At 40.2% G+C, this 25,706-nt stretch overlaps 1 protein-coding gene across 1 annotated transcript in view; it reads left to right on the forward strand.

The window, feature by feature from the left end:
• Nucleotides 1–25,706, forward strand: part of LRRC8C (leucine rich repeat containing 8 VRAC subunit C) — an 85,714-nt gene that overhangs the window by 22,384 nt on the left and 37,624 nt on the right. The window contains exon 2 of the mRNA XM_080657579.1: nt 11,792–11,888. The gene's annotated coding sequence lies outside the window, so the exon portion shown is untranslated. The remainder of the gene's footprint in view (nt 1–11,791; nt 11,889–25,706) is intronic.

Consider the following 25,706-nt stretch of genomic DNA (forward strand, 5'->3'; position numbering starts at 1 on the left):
GTTGGAATTACTCAGGAATCTTTAAAAACAAACCTCACCCCAGGCATTCTGATTTAATTGGACCCAAGCATTTCCAGCTGATTCTAACGTGCAGCCAATGTTGAGAATCACCATTCTACCTACACACTGTTTTGTTTCCTCCAAGTTGTTCTAATACATTTCAAGAGACTGGCTCAGCCCAGATTCTGTCAACAGGTTTTCCAATTGGCATTTCCTAGTTTAATATCAGTCCATGTGTTCTCCCTTTGGAAACACATGTCACTTTCTGCCATTTCAGTAAGTGATTTGACTCCTGGGGAAACACTCAACTGAGTCTCTGAGCAGAGCAGGGGCATGGGGGGGGGGGGGAGGGGAGGAAGCTTGCTCCCCTAGCAGTATGCCTTCAGAGAGCAACTCTCACCCTCAAAACATAATGCACTGTCCTATTTTATCATATTACTATAGCATGACCAATCCACAGGTTTTGTTCTAGAATCTTCTATTCAGTCATTTATCAGATTCTTCCTGTATACCCTGAATCTCTCATGCAGCGGTTTGAAGCCTGTTTTTATATATGAATTTGTAGCATTCTATACTTGGTATGTCATTCTGTCCATATACTTCCATGCTCTTGACTCATCACTTAGACTTATCTGTGTCCTTTGCTTATCTCAATTTATGTAACATTCTGTATAGATTCTGTTTCTATACAGAAATGTTACATGTATTATGCATAGTAATTAAAATATGTATTATGAAGGAGTTGCAGGGTCCTCTACAGGAGGAGGCTGCGGGGAGTGACCCTGCCCCAGTGCTCCTAGGCCACAGATGGATGCCCATGACCACACTGCTAGGAGCTGAAGCCTCTAAACACACAAACCAGACATGGCAACTCAGTGCTCCTGAACTGTGGGCCGTGGAGGTCCAGCCGGCTGCTTTGACTAGCAGTATCAAGGCCTGTCTACCATATTAGCGAGTGGAGTGCATGCCTGCCATCACCCTGAGTGGAGCACCCCACCTCCTCCACCAACTGAGCAGTGCCCACCCTGCCCACCCCCTCCACCAGCTGAGCAGCACCTGGCCCACTCTGCTACCCCTACCAGTGGAGCACCCAGCCCACCCTGTCACCTTGACACATGGCCTGCCTGTACACAAGGACCTGCCGTCCCAGCCTGGCTCCCCTGGACGACTGGCCCCACCGCCTTGATGTGGTGTGCCTGGTTCTGTCATTGTGATCCAATGTACCCAGACACACAGACCTGCCCCTACCATCTACTTTGCCTGACCCAGCACCTCTGGACAAATGGCCCCACCACCTGACACTACCAATAGATGTGACCTGATGCCCCCAGACACACAGACCTGCCACAGCAACTCTGTGTGCTTAACCCAGTACCATCAGAAGATCAGACCCACAGCTGTGACCCTGTGAGACCAGTCACCTCTGGACACATTGACCTGCCCCCACAACCTCACCCACCTCACCTGGCACTCTGGACTACCGGACTGCTAAAATGGGGAGACAAAGAAACAACCCACAGATGAGAGAAAAGGAGGAAGTGCCAGGGAAGGAACTAAATGAAATGGAGACAAGCAACTTGTCAGATAAAGAATTCAAAGTAATGGCTATTAAGGGTACTCAAACAAATTAGTGAGAACTAAGCAACTTAATAATTATTATAGGGAACTTAATGAGAACTATACCAACATGAAAAAGAAGTTGAAACAATGAATAAGAATCTATTGGAAATGAAGAATGACATAGCTGAAATAAAGAATACACTGGAAGGCCCTAGGTGGTTTGGCTTAGTGGATAGAGCAGGGGTGGGCAAACTTTTTGACTCGAGGACCACAATGGGTTCTTAAACTGGACTGGAGGGCCGGAACAAAAGCATGGATGGAGTGTTTGTGTGAACTAATATAAATTCAAAGTAAAGGAGCGGAGGGGAGAGCAAGAGAACCGGATAGAACAGCTGGATCCGGCCCGTGGGCCGTAGTTTGCCCAAGGCTGGGATAGAGTATTGAAGGGTCCTGGGTTCGATTCCAGTCAAGGGTATGTACCTGGGTTGCGGGCTTGATCCCCAGCAGGGGTATGCAGGAGACAACCGATCAATGATTCTCTCTCATCATTGATGTTTCTATCTCTCTCTCTCCTCCCTTCCTCTCTGAAATAAATAAGAAATATATATATTTTTTAAAAGAATACACTGGAAGGATTCAACAGTAGACTAGAAGAAGCTGAGGATCAAATCAGCGAATTAAGAGACAAGGTAAAAAAAACCCCACCCATTCAGATAAGCAATTGAAAAAAAATTAAAAAGCAGGAGGAGAGTTTAAGGGAGTTCTGGGACAACATAAAACTAAGAGCATCTACATAATAGGGAAACCAGAAGAAGAATTTGAGCAAGGAATAGAGAATCTGTTTGAAGAAATAATGACAGAAAATGTCCCTGAAAAAAAATCACAAAAGTCCAGGAAACACAGAAAATTCCAATCAAGATGAACCAAAAAGACCCACACCAAGACACATCATAATTAAAATGGAAAATGTTTAAGACAAAGAAAGAATCTTAAAGGCTTCAAGAGATAGAGAGATTTACCTATGGAGTTCCCATTAGACTATCATCTGATTTCTCAATAGAAACACTTCAGGCCTGAAGTATACAAAGTAATGAAAAGCAAGGGACTGAATCTAAGAGCACTCTATCCAGCAAGGATATTATTCAAAATCGAAGGTGAAATTAGGAGCTTCACAGAAAAAAAAAAAAAAAAAAAAACACCAAAAATGGCTAAAGGAGTTTATTACCATCAAACCAGAGCAATGCAAGAAATGCTAACAAGACTGTTAGAAGAAGAAATAGAGAGAAAGGCATGATGGAGATGGAGAGCATTATGCTAAGTGAAATAAGCCAGGCAGAGAAAGATAAATATCACATCATCTCACTCATTTGTGGAATATAATGAACAACATAAACTGATGAACAAAAATAGACCCAGAGACAGAGAAATATCAATCAGAATGTCAAACCTCAGAGGGAAGGCAGGGGAGGGTGGGGGTAAGGGGGAGAGATCAACCAAAGGACTTATATGCATGCATATAAGCCTAATCAATGGACACAGACAACAGGGGGGTGGGGCATGAATGGGAGGTGGGGGGTAATAGGGGAATAAGGACACATATGTAATACCTTAATCAATAAAGAAATTTTAAAAAAAGAAATAGAGAGAAAGGGAGGAACACAGGCATAAAGAATTAAAATTGCAACAAATAAGTACCTGTCAATAATAACCTTAAATGTAAATGGATTAAATGCACCAATAAAAAGACTCAAAGTAGTTGAATGGATAAGAAAACAAGACCCATATATATGCTGTCTACAAGAGACCCACCTCAGAACAAACAAACAAAAAAATTAATAATGCAGGGTGAAAGTGAAGATGGAAAAAAATATTCCATGCAAATGGAAATGAAAAGCTGGGGTAGCAATACTCATATCTGACAAAATAGACTTCAAAATGAAGGCCATAAAAAGAGACACCGAAGGCCACTTCATAATACTAAAAGGATTGATACAACAAGAGGATGTAACCCTGGTAAAAATCTATATATATAAAAGGCTAATATGCTGAGTGTCCTTCCCACTGTCCAACTAGGTGCTATGACATTCACTGACCAACGGGGCAGACGCTCAATGCAGGAGCTGCCATGATGTGCACAGAGAAATGGCACCATGGACCTGGCACTGACAAAGCAACACTCAGCTTCCCCCAAGTGGGACACAGGCCCTGCCACCACCCCGGAGCAACAGCCCACCAAATCGTAGCCGACGCTGCCATGGTGCAAAAAGTGGCCCACAGCCCAGCCCAGCCCACAAACGGTGGCTGTAGGCACCGGATAATGACATTACATTTTTGTTGATATTCTGAAGCCAAAATTGTTGACAGAATATGTCTAAAGACCAGCTATTGCCACAACGTACCTTTGAAGCCAAAAGAAGCTGGCATCATTGACAGAATGTATCTGAAGACTAACTATTGGCATAGTGTACCTCTGAGGCTGAAAGAAAGTGACATTATCAACAGAATATGTCTGAAGAACAACTTTTGGCACAACATACCTCTGAAGCTGAGAGAAAGCAATGTCATCAACAGAACATGTCTGAAGAAGAGTCATAGACAAGTACTACCAATACAGATAGAAACTGCCTTCCTAGTGAAAATGAGATAAATGAGGATGCAATTATCAAACACAGTTGTGGTGGAATGACTTACATGTCAATTTTGCCTATTCCTAAATTTCTCTGATGAAAAACCATATGATGGAAAATTTACTCGATGTTGTAGCAAAAGCAAAGTTTGTCCAAATGATATAAATTTTACAGAATATCCAGCATATTTTTAAAAAATTAATGATAAACGAAGATTCTGACTAAAAATTTCATGGAAAATATTTGTTATATCATTAAAATGTTCATACTACCTAAAGCAATCTACAGATTAAATACAATCGCATTAAAATATCAATAGCATATTTTACAGATCTAGAACAAACACTCCAAAAGTTTATATGAAACCAAAAGAATACCCCTCCAAAAAAGCTGCAGCAATCTTGAAAAAGAAGAACAAAGTTGGAGGGATCACAATACCAGATATCAAGATATACTCCAAAGCCACCATAATCAGAACAGCTTGGTACTGGCACGAGAACAGGCATGTAGATCAATGGAACAGAACAGAGAACCCAGAAATTGACTCAAGCCATTATGTTCAATTAATATTTCACATTAGAGGCAAGAGCATAAAGATAGTTTCTTCAATAAATGATGTTGGGAGAAAAACCAAGATGGCGGCATAGGTAAACATCTAAACTGCTGCCTCGCACAACAATTTCAAAACTACAACTAAAAGACAAAACGGATATCATCCAGAACCACAGGAAGGCTGGCTGAGTGGAAATTCTACAACTACCGTGTTTCCCCAAAAATAAAACATCCTCCGAAAATAAGACCTACTTACAGGTTTCCTTCGCAGTGAAATATAAGGCATCCCCCGAAAATAAGGCCCCCATGCTCTGTCTCAGAATGGAAATTAATTTAGCGTAAACTGGTCGCTAGGGCCACGCCAACTGGCGTCTAGCAACCAGTGACGTTATGCGGAGTCCTGACGTCACTGCTGTGTGGAGGCGGAGCGGAGGTCGGAGTGAGTGGTGAGCGCGGGGCGGGAGAGAGGAGGAGACTTTTGCAGATGCGTGTAGAAGAACAGGAGGATTAGAGCGGACGGGACATGGCGAAGGTGGTGAGTGCTGGTCCGTCTCTGGTGACACTACCTGATGCTCGTGGCCGCCTTCATGATGACTGAAGGTTCTCAGTCAGTGGCAGACCCTGCTCCAGCCCAGATCCAGGCCCCAGCAAGCCCAGTGACAGTCCCCAGGCAGGCCCCAGGGGGTAAATGTCTGATAAAGGGGTAGGGGGGATGTCTGGTGAAGGTGTTCAGTGGCACAGGGGTGGGGGGAGGGGGATCACTTAAAATGACACAGGAGGATCAGAGGGGGCAATCAAAATGACACAGGAGGATCAAAAGTGGTTACTGAAATGGTAATCCCCCCTCTGATTCTCCTGTGCCATTTTGATTCCCCCCTCTGATCCCCCCTGTGTCATTTTGAGTGATCCCCCTCCCCCCACCTTGATACCCCAATTCCTTTTTTTTTACCCCTAGAAATGAGCGCAAAAAGAAAAAGCTACTCCGTGGAGTACAAGAAAGGAATCGTGGAAGACTCTTGGGGCCAAAATCTTACTGCTTTCCGCAAACAGAAGATGTTGAGTATCCGATTGGTCCGAAAATGGTGAGCAGAGTATGGTAACTTCATTGAACAAGTGGACAAGGGAAATGCTAAAAAGCGCAAGTGTGGATCAGGTCGGCAACCATTATTTTCCGAGCTGGAAGACCTGATCTGTGAATGGGTTGTTGACAGGAGAGCAAAGGCTTTGGTTGTGAATAGGGCTCAGATTCAAGAATTTGCCCTTGCAATGGCACCACAGTTTGACATAGCCCCCAAAGACTTCAAAGCATCACAAACTGGCTGGATAATTTCCTTCAGCGAAGTGAACTGTCTTTAAGAAGATCTACAACATTGTTTAGGTTGGAAGATACACAAGTTATTAAGCGAGCACTTGCATTCAAGTCCTTTATTGATGATGCTGACTTCTCTAAATACAATCTTTCCAACATGATTGCTATGGACGAAACTGCAGTGTTTATGGGCCAATCATCTCAAACAACAATTGAACAGCGGGTTGCCTCCTTAGCGTACATTCCCTCCACTGCTTACGAAAGTGCACGTGTTTCCTGTATTTTGGCAATTCGTCTGGATGGCACTGAAATCCCACCTTTAGTCATTTCTAAGGGCAAGAAGGAAAAGATTGAACGTGTTTTGGGCGTTTTTATTCTTGAAACTGAAAAAGCCTGGGCCACACAAGCAGTTATAAGGAAGTGGGTCGATTTAATGCTGCCGCTTGTTATGCAAGGGAGCCAAAGAGGTCTGCTAGTCTGGGATGCAGCCAGCACTCACCGCGCTAAAGACATGAAGACATTTCTTCACGAAAGAAAAATAGATCAGATAATGATTCCCGCAGGAATGACGGCCTATCTCCAGACTCTTGATATTGCAATAAACAAGCCATTCAAAAACAATTTGCACTGGAAATTAATGACTACATTGAAAATAGAATGGAGAGAAATCAGCGTGGAAACTTTGTGAAACCTAAACTGCAAGAAGTTGTGACTTGGGTGAAGAATTCATGGGAGAAAATCACTGACAGTTGCATTGCAAATGCACTGCGAGCAGGCTACCTTGATAAGAAGTGCTCATTTAAAGACAGTGCTATTGCTAAACATGAGAGATTTGGTCCACTGATTCTGAAAGAAATGGAGTCACAAGAAATTCACCAGGAAATTCAGGAATTGGATTGTTATGATGATGTTCCAGAAGATGATGACATGATTGTCATTGAATAAATGAGTAAATTCTTGATACTGTAGGATTCACAGTTTGTCTGGTTTGTGTTGACAACTACCATACTGCCGTACCGTATACAGGTAATAAATTTCCTTTATTTTCATTTAACAATAAATGTGTACCGTATTCTTCTTCATGGAAAAATAAGACACCTCCTGAAAATAAAACCTAGTGTGTCTTTGGGGGCAAAAATTAATATAAGACACTGTCTTTTTTTCGGGGAAAGAGAAAAGTGCACTGAGACTCAGAGGAACTGTGGAAGGCAGAGGTTCCAAGGCGTGCGCGCACAGAGGGCGGGCAACTGAGTACGCGGCTGGCTTTCTCAAGCAGGAGGGAGATAAAAGATCCCGATTGCACTGAACTCCAGTTCCGGGCGAGACTCTGGGGACCCAGATTCATTCGGGGAGAAACTGGACTGTCTGGCAGCAGGCGGAACTCAAGGGCGGCTTTCTCTCAGAGTTGCTTGCAGCAATTACCACGGGACACTGAGACACAGGGGCCTATTAGGGCAGGGCTGACGGGAAACCAATGCTGTCTGCTCGGCCCTGAGACTCCGCCCCATCCAAGCTGAGCACAGAGGCTTTTGCAGGTCTTGTCTCATAAGGGTGTCTCCAGCACAGAAGTTCTCCCAGTGTAGACATAGCTGATCCTCACAGCCAATTGGCCTGGTGGTCAATTCCTCCCAGTGATACCAACAACAATCAAGGCTTAACTACAACAAGACTGTGCACATAGCCCACAAAGGCGTGCACCAAAGTGTCCACCTCAGGTAACTGGGGAGGCCGAGCCACTGGGCCCTATACGACACCTAGCACACAAAGCCACTCTATCAACTCAGGGAAGCAGCCAAAATGTGGAGACAAAGAAACAGATCACAAATGAAAGAAATGGACAAAGCAAACTACTGGATATAGAGTTCAAAACCACGGTTATAAGGTTTTTCAAGAATTTTCTAGAAAAGGCCAATAAATTTAGCGAGACCCTTGAAGATATGAAAAAGGACCCACTAGAAATTAAGCATACACTGACTGAAATAAAAAATATTATACTGAGATCTAACAGCAGACTAGAGGATTGCAAGTATCAAGTCAAAGATTTGAAATACAAAAAAGCAAAAAACACTCATCCGGAAAAGCAAAAAGAAAAAAGAATCCAAAAATATGAAGATAGTGTAAGGAGCCTCTGGGACAACTTCAGGCGTACCAACATCAGAATTATGGGTGTGCCAGAAGAAGAGAGAGAGCAACATACTGAAAACCTATTTGAAGAAATAATGACTGAAAACTTGCCCCACCTGGTGAAAGAAATAGACTTACAAGTCCAGGAAGCACAGAGAACCCCAAACAAAAGGAATCCAAAGAGGACCTCACCAATTCACATCATAATTAAAATGCCAAGAAGAAAAGACAAAGAGAGAATATTAAAAGCAGCAAGAGAAAAACAGTTACCTACAAGGGAGCACCCATACGACTGTCAGCTGATTTCTCAACAGAAACTATGCAGGCCAGACGGGAGTGGCAAGAAATTTTCAATGTGATGAATAGCAAGAACCTACAACCAAGATTACTCTACCCAGCAAAGCTATCATTCAGAATTGAAGGGCAGATAAAGAGCTTCACAGATAAGAAAAAGCTAAAGGAGTTCATCACCACCAAACCAGAATTATATGAAATGCTGAAAGGTATTCTTTAAGAAGAGGAAGAAGAAGGTAAAGATAAAAATTATGAACAACAAATACATATCTATCAACAAGTAAATCTAAAAATCAAGTGAATAAAAAAATCTGATGAAAAGAATAATTTGGTGAATATAATAGAATCAGGGGCATAGAAAGGGAGTGGACTGACAGTTCTCGGGGGGAAAGGGGTGAGGGGGGTGCGGGAAGAGACTGGATAAAAATCATACACCTATGGATGAGGACAGTGTGTGGGGGGGTAAGGGCAGAGGGTGGGGTGGGAACCGGGTGGAGGGGAGCTATGGGGGGAAAAAGAGGAACAATTGTAATAATCTGAACAATAAAAATTTATTAAATTAAAAAAATAATAATTAAAAATTAAATGATGTTGGGTTAATTGGAAAGTACATGTGGAAAAAAAATGAAATTAGACCACTAACTAACATCATACATGAGAATAAACTCAAAATGGATAAAAGTCTAAATGTAAATCATGAAACTATAAAAATCCTTGAAGAAAATGTAGCCAGCAAAATATCAGACATCTCACATTGCAAAATTTTCACTGATAAGATGCCTATGGCAAGACTAACAATGAAAAAAAATAAACAAATGGAACTACATCAAAATAAAAAGCTTCTGCACAGCAAAAGAAATGGGCAAAATGAAAAGGGAACCCACTGTATGAGAGAACGTATTTGCCAATGATACATCTGATAAGGGGTTAATTTCCAAAAGATATAAAGTACTCAGACAACTCAACAAAAGGAAGATAAGCAAACCAATAAAAAGATGGGCAGAGTACCTAAATAGACACTTCTCCAAAGTGTACATAGAAATGGCCAAGAGACATCTGAAAAAATGCTCAATGTCACTAATCATCAGAGAGATGCAAATTAAAACAACAGTGAGGTATCACCTCACACCTGCCAGATTGGCTACTATCAATTAAGTCAGCAAATGACAAGTGCCGGCAAAGATGTGGAAAAAAAGGAACCCTAGTACTCTGTTGGTGGAAATGCAGACTGGTACAACCACTATTGTAAACAGTGTGGAGTTGCCTCAAAAAAATGAAAAATGGAACTGCCATTTGACCCAGTGATCCCACTTCTAGGAATATATCCTAAGAATCGTAAAACACCAATCCGAAAGAATATATGCACCCCTATGTTCATAGCAGTGTTATTTATAATAGCTAAGATCTGGAAAAAGCCCGAGTGCCCATCAGTAGATGAATGGATAAAAAAACACACACACTGTGATACATTTACACAACGGAATACTATGCAGCTGTGAAAAAGAAGGATCTCTTACCCTTTGAGACAGCATGCAGGGACCTGGAGAGTATTATGCTAAGTGAAATAAGCCAGTCACAGAAAGACAAGTACCATATGATCTCACTTTTATGTGGAATCTAAAGAACAAAATAAACTGATTTTAAAAAAAAGAAGATCCAGAGACAAAGAAGGATGCAACAGTCAGGATTCTCAGAGGGCAGGGGTGAGGGCAGGAAGAGATCAACCAACGCACTTGTCTATAATAGTGGGGCAAAAGCCTGGTGAGGGATGGATGCGGGGAGGAGGGGCTCAATGGGGGGAAAGAGGACATCTGCAATACTTTGAACAGTAAAGATCCATTTTTAAAAAATGTACTATGTTCAAAGATACTAAATGCTCTGGAGAAAAATGAGGCAGGGCAGGAGGAAACGGAGTGCTGGATCTGTGGGTGGGGTTGTAATATTACATCTGCTTTGCAGTAATATCCAAGCAAGGGCTGGTGAAGGCTTGGACCAGAGTGACAGTGACAGAGATGGTGAAATGTGGTTGGAATCTGGGTTAAGTTTCAGCAAGTCCTGAAGAAGGTCAGGGGTTGGGCCACACAGATATCAACAAGAGGAGAATTCCAGACAAGGTACTAGAAATGCAAAGCCCTGAGGAAGGTGTGAACCCGTTGTTCAAGAAGTCCCAGTGTGGCCGTAGCAAAGCAAGAGTGAAGGAGAAGGCCATGCCACTGTTATTGGGGTTGGGGTCGTGCCAAGTATGAAGGGCCTTGTGAGATTTTTGTGCAGATTTTGGCTTTTCCTCTAAGTGAGAAACGGTTTTGAGCAAAGGAGAAACTCAGTAATTTCATAGATCATTCTGGCTGCTCAGTTGAGACTTATCTGTATGAGTCAATGGTAGAAGCAGGGAGACCAATTATGAGGCTACTGCAATAATATTTAGTTGAAAGATGATGATGACATGGACCAGGGTGATAGCAATGGAGATGAGTCAGACATGATTACCATCTGGATACATTTTTGATAATTGGTTGCTTTTAAATAAATGTCTATCCAATATTTTCCCTATTCCTCTTAAAAGATAGATCCTCAAAGTCTAGTAAGGGACCCAAATGATGCTTGTTATAGCAAACGATTACCTTTCTGGCTCTTGAATACTACACGTTCAGTGTCTTTTTTTTTTAAGAATGACGTTATTGTTCATTTGTTCCACTTCTGAGTCACCGTAACTTCCCACAGTCTTCACTTTCCCATTTTTCTGCACTTGTGTGTTGCTGGTCATTTGCCATTGAGTATCTTGACCCCAATCATCAATGGTCACTACTGCACTGCTGTTCCTTAGAAAACACCTGTTCTTCTCTTCTTGTGGTCTTTACCTTATTCCATAGTCGGGAGAATGTCACTGCGGCAGTCAATGAGAGTAGAGGTAAGAACATGAATACTGCTAATGTTACAAAGGAGCCCAAGGTTCAAAATCAATCAGGCTGAGAACACCTCTTCTAATTCTTGTCTTCCCTCTTCCAACTCACTGAACAAGGCAAAGAAAAATTTTCCTTTTCAACCTCCCCATAAATCTCCTAAAAGGCCTTTTATGCCTTCTTTGCCTCCACTCTATCCCTAAGCATAATGCAGGTGTTACGGAAAAGTGCAGAGTTGCAAAAGAAATCTGGTGGTTCTTTTCCCCAAAACCAAGTGCACCTAACTCTATATTCTGGTATTCACAGAAATGTTTCTGTTATATATGGTTCACAAGTGGGCGATTTAAGGATAGATATGCACTCATTTTTCATTCATTCATTCAGCAGCTATTGAGTATTTGTTTGTTTGTTTGTTTATGTTCCAGGCACTGTTCTGCATACTGGGAGACAAGAGTGAACAAAACAAAGCCCCCTTTTCTAATGGAATTTAACTTGTAAGGCGGGAGACAGAACAAAACACAAGTAAGCACATGTGTAATATATCGATTAAGATAATGCTGTTGAGAAAAGTAACTTGGAGGATGACAAAGGTAATGCTGGGATGGTGTGCTACTGGTGGTGGCAAGTTAGTATTAATATTGTAAATATGATGATCAGAGAATGTGTCTCTGATAAGACATTTGTGCAGAAAAATACAGGAAGCGAGAGAGTGACCCAATCCCACATCTGGTTGGAAAATGCCCCTTGCTGCTGGAAGTCCTTAGGTAGTTTTCTTCTCTCCATATACTTCCTAAGTGACTCCATTCTGTCCCGTGGCTTTAACTACTTCCTATACCCTAATCATTCCCAAATGTACGTCTTCAGGCCGGATCTTTCAACGCTAGCCTAATACATCCAGCTGTTAATGGAGCCCCTCCACCTGGACGGCTGACATCTCGGGTTTAACATGTCTCTGGAGAAACTCCTCCCCACCCCCTCCCCACAGCTGCTCCTCTGTAGCTTCCCTTTCCCTTTAGGAAATAGCAGTTCCATCCTTTCTGATTTTTAAGTCAGAAATCTTGGTGTCATCTCCCGGTCTCAAACCCCACATCGATCCATCAGGTAGATCATGCGTTCCTTAAATCGAGGAAGACTCAAGAAGGAAGAATCTGGGAAGCTGGGATGAAGAAATTGAGGTAAAATAGAAAGCAGGGCAGTAACAGAAGTATCTGCAAGGTGGTCTGTAATGATATGAAGAAAACTGAGGCTGAGGGAATGTGAGCTGGGGAACTCAGGTTGATGTGAAATCACATCAAAGTCAGATTCCTCTAACAGAGCTGCACTTCAGAGTTGTCCGATACATTTGGATATGTCTTCACATAAAAAATGAGTTGGTAGCACTAAGGCTGTGGTGCCGTGGATTGGGCAGAGACATTAGGTACCCTTGGGAATTCTTTTCATAAGTTCATTCTAGAGCATTTTCTACTCCCTGCCTCTGGAAACATTGTGGGGCCTGAATGGGAAAGGCAAAATGCAGAGTCATAATTTTTAGAAAGCAGTGATCATTTGAACCATTTTTAAAGGAAAACGAATCCTCTCTGTTGGGCGCATTTGCAATAAAGCAAAATACTTCACTGAAACACCAGGGAAGGGACACTCTGATCATTTTCTAGGGACAAGAGGTGGTTAATAATTGTCTTGACCAAATTAATTGGAACAAGAACAATGAAAAGGAAGTAAGTAGTCACTGTCCTTCTATTTTAATTTGGTGTACATTTCCCGGTATTCAAATTCCCGGTACAGAGGGTTCTTGTTGCTTTGTTGCACTGAGTTCCTAGAAATCACACACTTATCCCACTAAAGGATTGGAACTGCGTGGAATTTGGGGATTGCATTCTCCACCCAAGGGATTAGTACCAGACCCCCCTACCGCCCCTCCCCCCCCCAAAAAAATGGTGTAATCAAGAGTATAGCATAAAGGCCTTCTGTGGCTGCGGTAAAATTCTGTTTTTCTGGAAGAGTAAGTCCCATACCAGTAATTCCTTTACAGAGAGAGGCTGAGTCCTTTCGAACCTTTAAAGAAATCTTTCCTCAGACTGGACTTCTCTCCCAGCACCAGATTTTAGGCTAGATTGTGCAAATCGCAAATATGCCCTGAATTCAGTCCTCAGATAGCAAACTGCACAAATAGATGTTTTTGCCAATGGATGACAGGCTAAATTTCCAATAAAGGAGGTTGTTAGAGACGAAAAAATTTCTCTTATGAAGTTGAATGAGTTTGGGCATTGGCATCTGGCATACCTGAGTGGGAAGTTTTGCTGCGCCATTCACAGGCTTTGTAACCTTGGAGAAATTACTTAGTCTCTCTTTGCACCTTTCCTTCACTGTAGAGCCAAGATAATACCTACCTCATGGTTTTAACATGAAAGTTAAAAAAGAAAGCTCAACAGATAACGTGTTTAATGCCGGGCATTTAAGAGGCACAATAATATTAAATGTTCATGGTTATACTTTTCCTTTCCCATTTAACACAAATGTTTCTTTCAAAGTTTGTTTCTTGTATTTTTATAAATAATTATTTTTTAGTGTGATACCTCAAGTTAGAACTAGAGGCTGCAAACACCAAGGAATTCTTACTCGTAATAGTAAAACTCTATTTCACACTTATCAAGTTTGATTATTAGCTTTATTGGTAGTATATTGAATGCTACTTTCCTACCCAGTACTGTAATTAGTGATTGCCACAATTATCTCTTACATACTTTACAACCCTGTGAAAGAAGCTATACCCTTTTCCCCATTTTAAATATGAAGAAATAAAAGGATTTAGGGACCTGCTCATGGTCACCCAGTGTACAAGTGGCAGAGCCAGGATTCAGAATGAGACACTTGGCCTTCAGTGCTGTGCCCCCAACCACTGTAATGCTATATTAATATGAATGTCTGGTCTGGTCTTAATTATGAGAGATTATCACCTCCAAAAAAAGTAGAGATTGAGCATAGAAAATATAACCTATTCCTTATGTTTGTTTGTTTTTTCTTTTGCCTTTTCTTGTTAATAAAGCCAGAGCTCTAGAATGAGAGCTCTGTACCATTTGGGGGAAAGTGAGTGGGTAGAAATAATACAAAAGCTGAACATTTTAAATAATTTAAGATCACATGTCACTGAAGAAAGTCTAATTTGATCACTGCAGACACTTTGCTCCCCCCTATTTAATAATGTGAGTTAAAGAAAAGAAAGGTACAGGATATTTATTAGTTCAGCTTAATCCTTATTACTATGCTTCTCCACCCTTGGATATTTTCTTTCTTTAATCTGTTTATATGTTTTTTTTCCCTGTTGCCATGGTAAAGCTCATTCCATGATGTGAGAGACCTTATGCTGAAGAAAGTTTTCTTAAATGTCAAGTCTCACATTTTCATTTCCACATTTTATCTTGGTGTTACTAGGGCAACCCAAATAATTTCATTTTTTCTTTGAAGTTTATACCTTTAAAGCTGTTATACCCTTCTGCTGACTCACTCATGTTCTTGTGATTTTTTTTTCTCATTTAATTCCAGTAACTACTTCCTTTACACAGATGCTTTCTGCTTTTCTATAGTCATAATAGCTTATGTACTATTGGTGTATGTTTACATATTTGGGGGGATTATAAATCCCACTGAGGATTTAAAAAGTGCTGTGGACCTTCTCACCAGGGAAAAAAAATCCAGTTTAAGAAATAATGGATAAACATACAATGGGGGAGAGATTGTCTTTTTAATAAATGGTGTTGGGAAAACTGGACAGCCACATGCAAAAGAATGAAATGGGACCACTATCTTACCATACACAAAAATTAACTCAAAATGTGTTAAAGACGAATTTAAGACCTGAAACCATAAAACTCCTAGAAGAAAACGTAAGGTGTCAGATTCTTGACATCAGTCTTGACAATATTTTTTGTATTTGACACCAAATCAAAGGCAACAAGAGCAAAAAGAAATAAGTGGGACTACAGCAGACTAAAAGCTTCTGTGCAGCAAAGCCAGTAGCAAGAAGAAAAGGCAACCTGTGGAATGGGGAAGATATTTGTAAATAATGTGTCTGTTAAGGGGTTAATATTCAAAATTTATAAAGAACTCATACAACTCAATAGAAAAAAAACTAATCTGCTTTAAAAAACAGGCAGAGGACCTGCATAGACATTTTTCCAAAGAAGACATACACATGGCCAACAAGTACATGAAAACGTGCTCAGCATCGCGAATCAGGGAAATGCAAATCAAAACCACAAGGAAATATCATCTTATACCTGTTAGAATGTTTATTATAAAAAAAAATAGTAAGTGTTGGGGAGGATGTGGAGAAAAGGTTGGTGGGTATGTATGTTGGTGCAGCCACTATGGAAAACAGCATGGAGGTTCCTCAAAAGACTAAAAATAAACTACCACATGATCCAGAAATTCTGCTTCTGAGTATTTATCCAAAAGAAACAAAAACATTAACTTAAAAAGATACCTGCACCCCCTTGTTCATTGCAGCATTATTAACAATAGCCAAGACATGGAAACAACCTAAGTGTTTTCAATAGATAGCACAAATGTGATAAATATGTATACATATTATGTGTATAATTCAGCCATAAAAAAGAAAGCCTACCATTTGCAACAACATGGATGGACCTTATGCAACATGAAAACTTTATGGTAAGTGAAATAAGTGAGACAAAGATAAATACTATATGATCTCATGTATATGTGGACCCTAAAAATAATTTTTTAAAACACTGAATTCATAGATATAGAGATCAGATTGGTAGTTACCAAAAGCAGGGAGCAGGTGTGAAATGGGTAAGGTGGTCAAAAGGTACAAATTTCCATTTATAAGATAATTAAATCCCTGATATATAATGTACAGCATGGTGACTATAGTTAACTGTACTGTATTGTATATTTCAAAGTTGCTAAGAGAGTAGATTTTAAAAGTTCTCATCATAAGAAAAACAGATTGTAACTATGTATTGTGATGGATGTTAACAAAACTTATTCTGGTAATCATTTCACAATATATACATATATCAAATCATTGTTATTAGTATATACCTAAAACTAATGCAGTATTGTATGTCAATTAAAAAATAAATAATGGATGGAAATATTTAATAAATAGCATCTCTAATAGTACCTCTTTTTAAAAAATATATTTTTATTGATTTCAGAGAGAATGGGAGAGGGAGAGAGAGATATAAACATCAATGATGAGAAAGAATCATTGATCAGCTGTCTCCTGCATGGCCCCTGCTCAGGATCAAGCCCACACTCCAGGCATGTGCTCCAACGGGGTGTGACCTCCTGGTTCATAGGTCAACACTCATCCACTGAGCCACGCTGGCCAGGCTAATAGTACCTCTTATTATCCAAATCTGTTTGGTTCTTGAGTTTTGAATAGCAAGTTACAAGAATTCATATAGCAGGGGATTTATATTAAAAAATATCTATCCCAAACTATTCTGTTTCTAAGTTCAGATTGTAAAAGTTAAGATAGCTGTTTATTTCTGTTTTCATTTTTACTTCATCCCAGGGCAATCTTGCGCTAGATTTTATATCTCTGACAAACTGCCTGTAGGGGTTAAATGGCCATTTGTCGTGTATCTTTTTTAATGCTGGTCTGGCTCACACAAACCCTTGGGGTTTGAATCCATACAAAGAGCTGAGGAGCAAAGAGAAGGGATAACACGTTTTGAGTTTCCTTGTTTACAGATCTATTCCCCACATATTCGACTACAGCTTCTTATTTATCTTTTATCTCTAATACTTGACACATAGGAATTGGATAATGAATGATGAAAGAAGGAGGGAGGAAGGAAAGGGGGAGGACAGGAGGAAGAAATAAAAGGAAGAAAAAAGGATATATCAAAGGGAACAAAGAAGAAAATTTAAAAACAGCCCAAAGGAGACTATCCTCCAACCAGAGAATGAATATCCTCAGAAGTCCATTCCTAAGCGGGAACTGGAACTTAAGTGTGTTATCTACCCTGCAGGTGGGACCCTGTTTGGGCAGATGCAGGGGAGAGCAGCAGCCTTTGGCTCTCATAGTTGCCACTTGTGTTCAGTCCCAGGAAATTACTGAGCAGCCCCCTCACTGGTATGACTGGCCCACTGAGGTTCTAGAATAACATTCACTATTTGTGATGAGAATTTTGTAAATTCAGTACAAGCATAGGCTGCTCAACCAGAACTTTGGGCATCTTCACACTGAATTAACGAGAGCTGAGGCGTCACAAGGAGGATGACCCAGGAGACGCAGTGGAGTTTGGTCCACGTGTTTTCGAAGACAGTTTAGCAGCAGGAAAAACTGTTTCGGTCTACAGGCTTCTACAAAAAGGTTGCTTGGGGTAAATTTGCATAAATGCCTTAGATAAAGACTCTTGGTGAGTCTTGGTGGCGTTTTGCCATTTTAGTCTGAGAACATGTAACTTACTGCTCTCTTGGTCTCACGGAATTGGGACCAGCTCAGGCTACCCCGTGTCTCCAGAGACAGAAAATACGAGGTCCACCCTAATTCAAAATAAACAAAAACAAAATATTTATAGTGAGTGATGGAGGGCAAAATGATACATCTCAGAGGGGGGACAAAAAGCCATTACACTGCAGACCTTTCATCCTGCCCGGAATGTTCTCCTGGCCCTGGCCTCCAACTGTCCCTGCACAACCATTCCCACCTGTACTTCATGTTTCCATGCAACATCACTTCTAACCCCCAGTAGCTCAGGCACCTCGGTGTACTATCAGAGTATCCTAAACTCCCACTTCCCCACACCTATCACAATTTTGATTAAATGGTTTTGTGTAATTATTTACTACCTGTCTTTCCAATGTGATGTACGGCTCATAAGGACAGTGGTTATGTCTCTCTTACTCATTGTATATCCACATTACTGAGCTTAATATCTTGCAGATGAAAGCTACTCTAGTACTCAGAGAAAGAATGAATAATGCTTCCCGGCACTGTAGTAGGTGCTAGGGAGATAAAGATTTTCAAAGTCATTCACCGCTTTTATCCTTGGGAAACTTTGTGCTCCTGGAGTAGCAATATCCAATGATACTCCATCCCTCTCTCAGCCTCCGGAAGGAGCCATACGAATTAAGGTTGTCTGGCTCTATCATCTCATTTTCCCAAACCCCACTTCTTTCCCACAAGAATCCTGACACTGACCCTGTTTGTAATGAAGGACACTGAGTAGAAGAAGTGAACCAACGTGTCTTCCCAATTTCTATTTCTCTGTTGAGTGGAAATGTATTTTGTTTTTAAACAATTTCAACTTATGTCTGTGTAACCATCTTTTAGACCCCCTAAAACAGCCGTGGGCAAACTACGGCCCGCGAGCCGGATCCGGCTGTTCTATCCGGTTCTCTTGCTCTCCCCTCCGCTCCTTTACTTTGAATTTATATTAGTTCACACAAACACTCCATCCATGCTTTTGTTCTGGCCCTCCAGTCCAGTTTAAGAACCCATTGTGGCCCTCGAGTCAAAAAGTTTGCCCACCCCTGCCCTAAAACATTGGTCTGTTAAGTTTTTAACATGGAAAAAAAAGTTTTTAACATGGGTCATCTGAAAAATAGTATCAACATTAAACAACCACCAAAAACAAACAAATCCCACAGTTGTTTCATAAACCTTCTCTTTTCCCTCGACCCTGCGCCACCCAAAAGATCATCCACTCATTTTGAAATCCCACTTTACTTCCGAACTTCCAACAAATGTTTTGAAATGTTTGACTTTTAAAAATAAGTTTCTTTTTGCTTCTTTCTTAGTTTTTTCTACTAAAGCTAATGTTTTAAATAAATTTCTGTGACCTTGCTACACAATTTTTTTTTTTTTACTTTTTAGCATTTGTGATTAATACTTAAAACCTCCCAATTTAACAACTCTTGAACTAGTTTTGCTCCTTTTAAGCATCCCGTATCCACCTTTTCATCCCATTGATGAAGTTACTGGACAAAACCACTTCTGAAACTGTCTTAAGATAACTAGGTGTCACCGTGCAAGTTGGTATATTGCTCAGCTTCAGTATCTTGTTTTCTAGGCCTCTCAACCACTGTAAACATAAATTTGGCAGGGTTCTCAACATCTTTGAGATAGTTTTCTCAGGAAGACTTTATCTGACCCCAAGCCGTCTTTCTGATTAACAATAGCAACGGCAAGTAAATAGTTTCAAAATACTATACAGTTTGTCTATAAAGATGGTATTGAGTTGGGTCTTGTTCCAGATTGCTGACAAAGTATTCAAATGAATAGTCTGAGATCTCACACTAACACTATTCTCATAACTTTAATTCATTATTCATTTATTTGATGAATAAATGTTAAGCACCTATTATGTGCCAAAGATTGTTCGGTGCTGGGAAAATAGTGGAGACTGACATTAATCCAAGATGAATGGAGAATGGTGTCTGTGACAGGGGCCAGCCATGAAGGGAAGTACACTGTGCTTCCCTTGGGGGCCTCTGGTGCTGGACTTGACCTGGTCAGGGAGGTCAGGGATGGCTTCCATGAGCAGGTGGTGGTAGAGCTGAGCTCTGCAGGTTGTATCAGAATCAGCAAAGCAAGGGGGGATTGAAAGAACATTCCAGTTACAGTACTAGTACCACAAGGCCCTGCTACTATTGCTTGTATCTCCTTTTAGTGACCTTTGAGAGCCACACATGTCACTTGATCTTTGCAATTATGTAATGTCTATTACCTAGTTTCACTGTTTCCTTTGCGATCATTTTTGTTGTTGTTGTTTTTAACTAAATATATAACTTCAAAAACAGATGTATTTTCATGAGTGATTCATATATTCCAAGTATTTCTTCTGTTTAGATTTTTGTCAAAGTCTAAGTTGGAGAGGCAAGTGGCCTTTGACCTATTCTCCTAGAGCCTTGTATGTCTCCCTCAGATTCTAGGATCTGAGACTCTAGAACTATCGAATATCATCATATTAGATTTTCCTTATCTTTGCTGTGAGAAATAAGAGTTGGAAGAGGGAACTCATAAAATGTCTTACTTGGAAAAAATGGCCATTAAATCAATATGTTAAATTTAGAGCCAAACTCAAAACACATATTTTTCTTGTAGGCACAAAGTCTTGAATTAAATATTTATTGGTTGGATGGACAGAAGCCAAATATTCTAATGCTCAGGTACATTCACAGCAGTTTTAATATTCTGACAGTGAAAGTCTGGTAGTTGCTGATTTCCTCCTGCAGAGTTGGGTTTTTATTTCTTCCCTGGAGGCTTGAGACCCAAACATCTTTCTTCCATCACTTGATGGAGCACATCCAGGGGGAAAGACAATGAGCTGACTTCCTGAGAACCTTCTTGAAAAGCCCCAAACAGAATTACTCAGCAGTTAGTTTTTCTGCTATTAGGAACCCTTCTAAGATCCCTGATCTTAAAAAGGAAATTTTAGTTGGGGGATTCCAGCAAAGATGAGTTTAATAATAAAAAGGACAATAAAAACGATCAGACTATAAATCCATTCCTCTTTTAATCCCTCACTTTAAACACCAATCTCTTGTTTCCTGAGCAATGATTACTGTTTCCTACTTGTTGTATTTAACGTAGCTGGAAATTTAAAAATTTTACCCCATTAAAAACAAGAAGCTTAGTGGGAAAGTTGTGATAACAAGTTGCTTTAATTAATTCCCTGACACACTTTTGGTTGACTATGTTTTTATAAGTACCAGTCTATCTGTATTTGTGAAAAGGTATTTATAAAACACACCAAACTTCCTATTGGAACAAAAAAGACAACTCCTCCCCTCACCCCCCCATAGAATCATTCGGAATTTAACTTAACAAACTATTGAGCATTTTAGGCCATGGAGCTAGCAATATGAACGAAAAGGTGACCCTTGCCTTTTCAGATTATTCTACACTCCAGAGGGTGAAAAATAAACAAAAAAAAACGTTAGTTTGAATGTTCTGAAGGGCAGGACTTTTACTGTGTTTTCCACCTTCCTCTCCTTGGATCCCTTCATCAGGAAAAAAGGAGCCCTCCTCATAGACTATCCAAACTTGTTTGGTTTGCATTTTCTGTCCTGTACATACATGTATGTTCATGTTATGTCTGCTGCTTAGAACTATTGGACTTTCTTTGCTCAAAGGGAAAAGTGTATTGGAGATAAACCTCAGTCTCTTTCCCTTTGGAAGAAGACAGAGTCTTTGAAAACAATCATTACAAACTGCAAAAACGAATTCTAGGCTTCATTTTTAATGTTGAGACTGATAAAAAGAACTGAAACCTTGTCTAAATCACATTTGAATGATATCAAGAGTTTGAGGGGAAACACATAGTCTTTCCAAGAATTTGGGATCCTATGGGGGGAGGGGAAGTAAGTATACACTCTGCCTTCCGGAAAATTGTACCTGATTTAAAGGAGATAGAGACAATATGGAATGAAGAGGTGACCGAGAAGACCAGTGGGATGCAGAGAGAGCGGAAGCCATATTTCTCAGAGAGGCTGTAGGTATATTCAGAATAACAGAGATGAGAGAGGGAATGAGTAACTCGTGATAATCTTTTCTGGTAAGTTTTTTAAAGATTATTAGATTACATGTTAGCCTCATTTCAGAAAAGAAAAGATTTCTGAATTTAAGTTTACTTAAAATATATGGAATAAGCATTAAATAATTATTATTGTCATACTGATGTATAAATGAAATATTCCAAACCATTATATTATAGACAAGACTTTAATGTTTGAATTTATTTTCTGTCACTTGTTTCTTAACAGGGTAATGTTCTGATAAGAGAGTCAAAAAATTCAGCCATTGGGTACAAGCTGAGACCTAAGAAGTCATTGGTTGACACATCCTGTTTATAACAAATGACAGAACATTGTGCTTTAAAATTCCAGTGAACCTTAACTTTGAAATTATAAATTATTCCTGACTCTTTTCCTTTTCTCCAACATTCTCTTTGGTAGTGGATGTTCTTTGAATAATCATTACTTATAATGTGAAGCTATATAATAATAGTGACTCTTTTATTTATCATAGTGTCAAAGTTTATAACAGGATCCTATATAATAAAAGCCTAATATGCTAAGTGTCTATTCATTCGACCAGTCGCTATGACGCACACTGACCACCAGGGGGAAGATGCTCCGACCAGTAGGTTAGCTTGCTGCTGGGGTCCGGCCGATTGGGACTGGGGAGATGGGCCAGACATGCCCTGGAGCCCTCTTGCAGTCCCTTCCTGGCCCCGATGGTGCACCAGTGGGGTCCCTCAGCCTGGCCTGTGCCCTCTTGCATTCCAGGACCCCTCAGGGGATGTCAGAGAGCCGGTTTTGGCTCGATCCCTGCAGGCCAGGCCAAGGGACCCCACCAGTGCACGAATCCATGCACCAGGCCTCTAGTAATAACATAATCGAAGAGTCTGGTCTTTACTACAAAATGCATGATAGCGTGTGTGTATCTGTGTATGTTTAGGTCTAATTTAATTTACCAAATATTTATTGAGGGTCTATTCAAAGGCATTGTGCCATATTCTAGAAGATGCAGAGATAAACAAGATATAAACCCTGTTCTCAGTGAAATAAAGACAAACACCTCTTTAAGTGCACCATTGGCACAGGAAACAATCACATGTACAAAGATCAGTCACAACAATAAAGAATTTAAATTTAAGAAAATCAGTCACAAATCATGCTTTGACAGAAATCTCTTTAATGCACATTCTCCCATGAGGATACATGTGAGTGAGGTAGGTACTTTGTCTGCTTTGTTCACTTTCATTTTCCTAGGATCTAGCACAGTACCCGACGTATCTTTTACTCATAATTAGTTATAGCACGTGCACAAGTAAATGAGGGTAATCTATGCTTATGAGAGAAAAATTGGCTGCTGATCATATGTAACAAATTTTTAGTGGATTCAAAGGCTTATGAATACGATAAACATAACTGTGGAAACTATCATGTAAAGCAGAGCCCTTGAGATGGACGGCTTGAAGTAGAGTGATTAAAGGGATTTTTCTTTAAATATGTGCAAAGTATAAGGAGGAAGAGGTATAATACCTTCCTGTTATAAGAGAGAAAAAGAATTGCTAGAGAAAAGTCATGTGGCTCCCGACCACCACTACCCTTAGGAAAATAAGCTCAATTTGAATATTTTCCAAATAATGTGATGGGGCCACTAATTTAATGTATGACATCATAGAAATATCGAAGGGGGTGATAATACAGAAGTATAGTGGGTTGCAAGTTCAACCTGCCTCTTACTATTCCTTTTGAGTCTAAAGTTCTCATTTATGGAACTATAAGAGCTCCATAGCTTAAGAATCATTTAAATGTATTCATAATATTTTATTTTAAAATTTTTATATTGTCAAATAGGAGCATGAAAAGAGAAACTGAGTATGGGAGATATTCTGTTTAAACTATTTGTTTCTTAGTACATGATAGATTCGTTACATCCGAATCGGCATGATGTAGTATTAACTAAGAACAACAGAGTGAGGAGTAAGATTTGGTTCGAGGTCAGGACTCACCGTTAGCTGTGGCCCTTGGGCAAGACACCTAGTCTCTCTTGACTCAAGTTTTTCACTCCTAAAATGAGAGCTGTGGACTGGATGACCTCTGAAGTGCCTTTCAGGTTTTACAATTTTATAACCCACTTGTAATTTTTAAATTAACTATATTTCTATAGAGCCATATAATTACGGTCTTCTTCAGTGGATTTTTCTAGAAATAGTTTGTTTCGTGTACCACAGCTGCAGAGTAAAATACAATCTAGAGTCATGCTCTCCCAAGAGAGAAAGATATCATTTTTTATGTAATTGGAAAACTTGGCTTTTTCTCCTGATTTTTATTTATATCTGTGCAAGCTAAAGGAAAAGCAGTTGTTTCATAATTGAGCATATCCTGATGACTTTATTTTGTGTTATGGAGCCTTTGGGTACAACTGAGAAGAACCATAAATAAATTGTGGCGTTTCTGGCCTGTTCCTTTTTTGCACTCTGTCCATGCTGGCCTCAGATGTGCAGACGCCCTGTGCTGCAGGATTGTCCTCCCCTGCCATTACTCAGACACACACTATGCCTTTCCAATCATTATTTCTAAAATGAAAGGCAATTACACCCCTTTTCTTCATTATAATTACTACTTCTTCACTAATTTATTCAGCAAATATTGAGTGCCTACCATATGCCAAGCAGTATTTTCTTGGTAGTTGGGATACATCGCTGTACAAAACAGAACTGACAAAGTCCCTGCCTTTCTGAAACTTACATTCTTGTCGGAGGAGACAGACAACATATTAAGGAACATATAATAAGTATTTGTTGACAGATTGGATTGGGGGTGTAAGAGACAAAGCAGAGCCAGGGATGACTCCAAGATATATGGCCTCAGCAACTGGGAAAATAGAGTTGCCATCTACTGTGACGGGAAAGTTCTGATAGAAGAGCTTTGGTGGGCATACGGGAGGTGGGAAGAAGGGAATGGAGCTAGAGTTGGTTTGGGACATAATGAATTTCATGTGTCTAGTGGAGATGGAGATGGAGATGTCAAGTAGGCAGCTGGTTCCATGAGTCAATACTGGTATAAATTTGTGTTTAGTACAGATGCTAATTAAAGCATTGTGACTAGATGTATCTCCAGGAGAATGAGTGAGTTAGGAAAAAGAAAACCCCAAAGACTAAGCACTGAGCACTCCACAGACAGGTCAGGGAGAAGAGAAGGAAACAGCAAAGAAGTTAAAGAAGGAACAGCCAAGAAGTAGGAGAAAAATTTAATGGCTCTGGTGTCCTGCAAGTCAAGTAAAGAATGGTCATGCCCTAGCCAATTTGGCTCAGTAGCTAGAGCATCAGCCTAGAGACCAAAGGGTCTCAGGATTGATTCTGGTCAAGGGCTCATTCATACCTTGGTTGCAGGCTCCTCCCTGGCCCAGGTCATGGTCGGGGCTTGTGCAGGAGACAACCAATTGATGTGTTTCTCTCACATCGATGTTTCTCTCTGTCTTTCCCTCTCTCTTCTACTCTCCCTAAAAATCAGTAGAAAAATATCTTCGGGTAAGGATTAACCCAATTAAAAAAAGAAAAATATGGTCATATTGTGCCAATGCTGGTGATAGAGCAAAAAAGGTGAGGGCTGAGAATTGACTGTTAGATTTAGCAACATAGATGAATAATATATGTAGTCGGGGCAAGAGGTTCTGTAGAATTCATATTTCACATGCTCAGGAATTATTGAATTGTTTAATTTAACTTTTAAGGAGCCACTCACCATGTTATTGATATGATAAAATGGGCTCTTGTTTCCTTGAACCGTGTATAATTGTACTCTCTAAAGATGATGCCAGAAAAAATCTGGAACAAAGCACGTGTTAGC

This window comes from Plecotus auritus (genome assembly GCF_963455305.1).
Source record: "Plecotus auritus genome assembly, chromosome: 2".
In the NCBI taxonomy this organism is placed as follows: Eukaryota; Metazoa; Chordata; class Mammalia; order Chiroptera; family Vespertilionidae; genus Plecotus; species Plecotus auritus.